Source organism: Seriola lalandi, unplaced genomic scaffold, assembly GCF_002814215.2.
Source record: "Seriola lalandi dorsalis isolate HSWRI2012SDOR001 ecotype SW California unplaced genomic scaffold, Sedor1 jcf7180002054916, whole genome shotgun sequence".
NCBI classification, from domain to species: Eukaryota; Metazoa; Chordata; class Actinopteri; order Carangiformes; family Carangidae; genus Seriola; species Seriola lalandi.
In genome coordinates this window covers 1,051,406-1,058,718 of record NW_019525468.1, presented here as the reverse complement: position 1 = coordinate 1,058,718, position 7,313 = coordinate 1,051,406, and positions in this window count along the sequence as shown.

Sequence of the window (7,313 nt, the reverse complement as noted above, 5' to 3'; positions counted from 1 at the left end):
CCCCCCCCCCCCCCCGCCGCCACACAGATATCTATCACCTCTCTGTGGCCTTCTTCTCATATATCTCCCCTGGTCCCTCCATCTCATCTCTCTGTCTGCTCTATTCATCCCATCTCTCAAGCCCCCTACCCATACATTTAAGAGCAGCTGAAGCCCACAGCAGACCACACTTTGTTGCCCCATCCATCATGGTTGACTGTAGGCCAAACAGGTCCAAGAAAGAAAAAAAAAGAAGCTATGATTTAAGTCTATCTTGCTCTAGGCAGGAGGGCTGCTCTGTGGTGTCCCAGCTGGTTCCTAGATCTAAAAAAAGAATGAAAAAAAAACCTGTAAAGAAGTAATTTTGTCAAGTCTGGACTTCAGCTAACTTCTGATCTGTCCTTCAGCCTTGACCATAACTGTTTACATGATTCAGATTTCCTCCATTGATTGTGAGGAATGATCAATATGGACAAAGATTTTCAGGCCCCTTCTCTGAAAATGTTAATTAGAAACATGAACTGAGGGTAAATCTGTTTATTTCATTTCACCTCTAACCAAACAAGAAGGTTGCATGTTTTGCGGTGTATGTACAGAGTAGGGCCAAAATTAACAGTCACACTGCAGTGACTGGTGGTAGACGAAGTAGCTGAGTGTACTGAGTTGAATTAAAAGGTGTCTTAAGAGTGTTTAATCATGAATTGCCACTCTGGCATGGCATGGGAGAAACAATTCTGATTGGCTCGAAGGCACATTCAGGGGTTTGAATATATAAAATGTTGTGACAAAGCATGCTGGGAAATAGAAAGCACGTAAAACACTTGAATAAACAGCATCTACGCATTGCGTTTAAGAACCAAAAGCCATCTCAATGTAGTACTACATCTCCCCTCTCAGGAACTCTAGCAACAACAGGTCAGTGAGCCAATCAGAAGAGAGACTCTGAGCCTTTCTTCTGACTGGCTGACTGTTTTCTGAGTGATCAAATAGAAATGTAACACATTGCAGGTAAACACTCAGAGAAACCAAATCCTGCAAGGTAGGACAGTGAGTCTGGGTGGGCTGGAGTTGGGGCATGGCTGAGGCCAGTGACGGTATAGCTATGACATCACAAAGTTACAGAAGTCCTGGTGGCTCCTTTTTAAGGCTCAGTTTCTGAATATGGAGTGCATTTCTCTGTGGACTCAGTACTTTGATATCTTCACAGTATCAATATAGAAAAAAGACCTACTTTATAATCAAAAAGATATGGAAATCTCACTTTGTACAATATGGGACCTTTAAGGTGATGTGAGACTGACTGGTGACACGAAATTGTGAATTGTGGAAAAGCTGAAAATGTGATGGGAAGTGGTGGGACAGGAAGTTTGGTCCTTACTGGCTGTTATATGTCTGTGGAGATATCATTGCTGTAATTTAAGATCCTTTGTTTTCCTTGCAACCATATAAATTGTTGTAAAATGATTTTCACAGGAAGTAGTATCACAGTGACGAGCAAGAAGTGGCAGAGGCCATGACACATGGTTTGTCTTCATCATTTTTCTCCCGCTGTCTTAACTTACATGTTTCAGATGTTTTCATCCATTTTATGCCAACACAGCACAGCTGAAAATCACATGGTATTCACAGAACCATAGTTATATATAACTATTTTAATGTCATGTCACGGATGTCACCCAAAGCATCTTTCTTACCTGCCGCAATTGAAAGCAGTGAGTGACATGAAATGTCATCTAATTACACTGACTCAAACTAATTATGCTTTAAAGACGATTATCCCTCTCATAGAAGAAAAGGATCTAACACTCATCAAACTGTTTCTGCATCAACACTGTTGCACATGCCTGCGACCGCTCTCCTCACCAGACATGAACCTAATTGAGTGTTTACGCCACATGAAATACGAGGCTTTGTTGTACTCAATCACCACGAGGTGGGCAGAGTGAGGCAATGAATAAAACCTGGCGTGACAGTAGTGATGACGGTTGATCTTGCCCTCCAGGAGATGAGTTAGCAATTTCATGCCAGCAGAAAACACCCATCACCATTAGAGAGCTACACTCACTGAAGAATTGCTGCAATTTTCATCATTTTGACAATACCAAAAGGGAATCAAGATGAGAGTGAGATTGCTTCGGTCTACTGGGGAGGAGAGAGTTGGACTTTCGAGGGGGGTTGAAAGACGAACGCTGGATTCATGGGAGCTAGTGTCGATCAGAGATGTTAAGTAACTGATCATGAGTGAGGGAGCTAGAAATGGGCCCTAGGCCAATGGAGAAATGACCGTACAGCAAAGACTGGTTTCACTTTCACCAACCAATGAACCAATAAGCGTCACACACATATTACCAGTTACTCATCTCTCTCTCTCTTGTCTCGTTGTCTTGTCTACTCTCTTGATCTCTCTCCCTCTCTCTGTTTTGCTTTTCCTTCCCTCTTTGCTACTCTGTGTTTAGCCTCAAGACAGGTCTTCTATGGGCTCTTAACTAAATGGGATCTTTGCTAAGGCTATTGTTGAGAGCTGGGCCATGGCATAGACAGCACGCTCCAATAAGCACAGCAAACACTAAAAGGTAAAGGCCATGGCCCTGAGTCGTAAGTCTATTTTCGATTATGTGTGCAAGCAGGGAAAGAAAGTATGAGAGGAGAAACAGGGAAGCAGGAGGCATTATCAATAACATTACATATGTTGTATGTTTTTCAATGTATTCCACTGCACAAGCATGAACATATAACCGTGCAAACCCTCAGTTGTTGGTTTCACTGTGTCAGGTTTAGTTCCATAAATAGTATAACATAGGGGTAATGAACACATACTGTGACAATGGTACATGTATGGCTTGTCTGCGTAAACATAAACTCTCCAGCTGCATGTCTGCTTCTGAAGAGAAACTCCCCTTTTGGCTCAATGTTAGCCTCTAACAGTCCATCCATAATTCATACATGTGGTATCTTTTAATAGCCAGGCTGAAAAAGAATCACAGCATGTGCTCAGTGACACAGAAAAAAAAACATACTGCACTCACTGAATGCGATTCATACTCAGTGTTCAGTGGGTCATCAAATATTTTTTAAAAAAACACACGTTGCATGTATATGTCAGGTAGACGGATGAAATTGATGAGGGCAACATACTGACGCAACAGAAGTAGGAGTGTCGTGACTTCACAAGCATACGGAAAAAGAAGAAGCAAACCTGTCCAAACAGCACTGTCACATGGTGGTTGACTGCAGTAAAAATTAAATATTTACAATGTACACTTTTCTTTTCCTTTGGAAAGCTGTTTTAAGGCCTGAAAGGTTTCGAAGGTCCAGTTACTGCCAGTTCGTCTTTTGACTATTTCTCTTGCTTTAAGGTTCTGTGTTTATGACACTGCAGTAACAATATATGGCGGTTCAGACCATATAAAAGTGTATTATATATTATAGTCAGAAGTACATTAAACTTGTCCAATATTGTGGATATCGTTAGTCGAGTTACAATTTCCAGAAAATACAAATCAACACCTGTTTCCATTCACTACACATCGAGATAAACAGCTGCAGAAGAAGACTGCAACAACAGGACGTAATTAAAAGGATGTCAGTCAAATCTCAAATGGTGGAAAACAATGTAAAAAAATGTGATGGAAACAATGAATATTTCATATACTGTACATCATGACTTATTCAGTCTGTTTCCATTGCACTTTGTCACATTTGTTTTTATCAACCCACCAACTTTACCACCTCTGCCAAGCATAAAAATATTTGATATTTCCACTTTCTTTCACATTTCTGCTCTTTTCCATTTTTTTTGTCATGCATAAAAATGAGTGAAGAGAAATTAACACTTTGACTGCTAAAAGAAAGTTAAACTAATGCTGATGTTTACTCATCATTTAAGCCAACTGTGGACAGATATGAGACATTTTATGGCGATAGCGACAGAAAACACTTCTTTAATATGCCATGTTAATTGACACACTCAGGTTATTGTTCGTCAAATTTGGTGCACTTAAAAACTGCAAAGGGGAATCAGAAAAGGAAGCATTCATTTAAAAAAAAAAAAAATAGTATGAAGTTGACAAAGTTAGCTCCATAGAGAACTGTAGGTATTGTGCATGTGAAAAACCCTTGAAGCCTGGGTGTCATGATGAAAAAAGTTTTGAAGAGCTCCCAAAGTGTCATCCTAGGGGAGTGTCCTTTGGAAATGTTTTTGAGCTCAGCGTCTGCTTTTTCCGACATTTTATTTTTTTCCACCCCCCAGGGTGTCAAAAAAAAGACATGAGAGGAGCAAAACATTTTAACAAGGAACGAACTTGTTGCCACTCATTTTTTTTATGTGCTCCCCTTTTTTTCATATTGAGCGACAAACTGTGTGATGTTGCTTTTCAATGAGCAGGGCTCCACCTGTTTCCCTCGGTCACACACATTTTGTTTACTCGCTGATGTGATAAAAGCATCTGTTTTGTGACATTAAGTGGAGTTTTATGACTCCACATCATGTATTTATTAGCCTTGCAGAAGGCCGCTGACGCAGCAGTGGCAACTTATTTATTTGCTAAAAAAAAAAGGGGGGTGGGTTGGGTGGGGGGGTTCATGTATTTTTAATATTTACAAATGCCAGAAAACAGAAAAGCAAACATGAATCCTGGATTCCCTTTTTTTTCATTGAAGCATGTGTTGCTGTCTGCGGTGCTGACTGCAGTATTTCTGCTGATATGTACACAATGGCAAAATAAAAGAAACAGCTGAGTAAACTAAAGATATAAAATGGAAAGAAATGGGAAAGCGGTTGAGTTTTCCTGGCATGGTCTCCTATAGGTCCACTCAACCTTTTAAAGCTTAACTTTAATGGCAGGAAATACACAGTGCTCTGAACATCACCACTATGAAGGATATAGTCTTATCTTCCCAGTAGAGCTGCAGCAACTTGAGGAGTCTGTGCCAGGCCGCCCTAACAGCTGTAGCAGCTTGTGGTTTCCCAATGCCCCAATTAGAGTCTTAATTGTATTATCTTAATGTTTCCTTTGATTTTTGCTTAAGAATTTCAATCCAAACCACTATATCTTAAATACCTCTTCTGTTTGGTTCCTCAATCTGATGTCTTACCAAACTCACTATTATGTTCTTCTCAGCTTTTCTATACAGTACCATTTTATCAATCATCAAACAGTAGCCTACTGCTGATCTGAAGCCCTTTTCATCTCTGTACAACAGCAAATTTCAGGTGGGCATGGTTAACTTGAGGTGTGTTTGCTTTGATTATACTCTCCTAAGCTTCATTATTCTTGCAACACAAATACCATGAGTGTTCGCCGCTATGATATGCTTTTATCTCATACATACTCTGTCCACTATCACGCCTGCAGCAGCTTGTTGTGCAAATTAGGGTATGTTCTTTCAATGCAGCATCGGCTGTGGCCGAACAGCCATCGCAGCAGCAACCAAGACTAAGAGTCTGCAGCTTTTTCAGGGTGTTTTAATGCCCTGTCCACTTCATGTGGTAGAGATGAGAAAGATTCCCATGGTAATGACTTCACATCATCAAGATGGTGGTCATGTGAGAATTAAAACACTGTGCATTGATAATATAACAGTATGTGGGTTTAATTACACAGAACAAGGTATCCATATTTGTTTGGCTTTCAGGCACTTCCTCATTGTTAAGTGCTTTCAGAGAAATCTGCACTCCGCACTTACAACAACATGCTAATTTACTAATTAATGTGAAGTTCTGCTGAGGCTGATGGAAATTTTGACCTGCTGATTGTGTTGGATGAAAAGCCAAGGCATCACCATGGATATCACAGTTCATCCTGAGGGGCACATGCATGCACCAATTTTAAAAAGAAAAAAAAACACACTGTAACTGTTAAATTAAAATGTAAATATATGTAAATATATGCATGCGGAATTCGTGTTGTATGTAAGAGTTTTAATAGTGGACTGTATTACATAATATACACAGTGCATATACCAACCCTTGCTGAAGTGAATACCTCGGATAATTATCTAACTGCAGTCAGCCTGGATTTGATGGTTCAAAGTAGCAGCGTTCCTCTACGGACACAGAAGAGCAAAGGCCAAGTAAAAATGAAAAGTGGACAGAGATAGCCATGGGGTTGAATGGGTCATTACAGAATGAGTGTCCCTGGGTGGGAAAAACACAACATGAATAAATGAAGAGGCATGTTAATGAAAATCCACCTGAGTGATGCTCCCTGCCAGAGCAGTAAAAGCTATGGTCTACTTATTAGTGTCCACACGTCCTCACGATGACTTGAATTCGTACCTAAATATATATACCAGACTTTTTCTATAATGCCAGGAAGAACTGTTGGCACACATGTCGGTACAGCCGGGGCAACATGTTTAAATTTTGCACAGTACATGCACAAAAGAAATACACAGTTTCCTACACTTCTCAATAATATGCCATTCACAGGCTCAATTATGCTGCTTGTGTTGATGAATACTTTTAAAAATGCTTAATGCTCAATGCTTTATTGATTACTTGTTAATAATGGTTTACAGGTACGTATGATCAATGTGTGGATCCTATTAATAAAATACCGCCCATGTCTAGGCACGTTAGCTCTGGTGGTGTTGTTGTCTTTTTCAGTGACAGGCCCAGAGACCTGTGGATGAGACAGATGTACTGATACTAAAACTGCTGATTAGTGGCTTATCTAAAATCAATTTCTGGCTAACTGAGGGAAATCCGATTTGTCTACCTAAGTACACCATTTCCCAGCAGTTTAGATTCCTAACGCAGAAGTGTGCATACACACAGTTTTTTTTTTTCACTTGTGTGCACACAGATTATTAGTTTTGAACCCACACAGACCTTTTTGCATCTGGCTTCTGATGTCAGGCTGCGATTCCCTCCTCTTTGTCTCCCTGTCTGGCTGGCAGCTTGCTCAGTTGGATATGCTATCTGGCTAATGTATGATTGATTGTTGGAATAAGAGACACTCCACTGCCCCCGACTTTCCTCCCTCTCAACATGGTTAATGGGCCGACCAAAGGCAGCTTCAGGTCTGTGTGTCTGTACGTTTCTCTTTGTGTGTGTGTGTGTGTGTTTGTGGTTGTCACAGACAGAAATCAGTGCATGCATTTTAGGCCTTTTTGCATGATATTGATGGACATTTATGCCATTGGCGCCTATGGGTGTACTCGCATGTGAGCGGGTGTTCCCTCGTCAGAATGTATCAGCGTGCTTCAGTATAAGTGGGAGTCACAGAGTCTGGCCTCGGCTCAGCTAAATGAAGCAGAATGAAACATGTGTTTGACGTGGAACGAGATTGAATGAAACAGCCTACTTATCGCATTACCCCCCCACCCCCCAC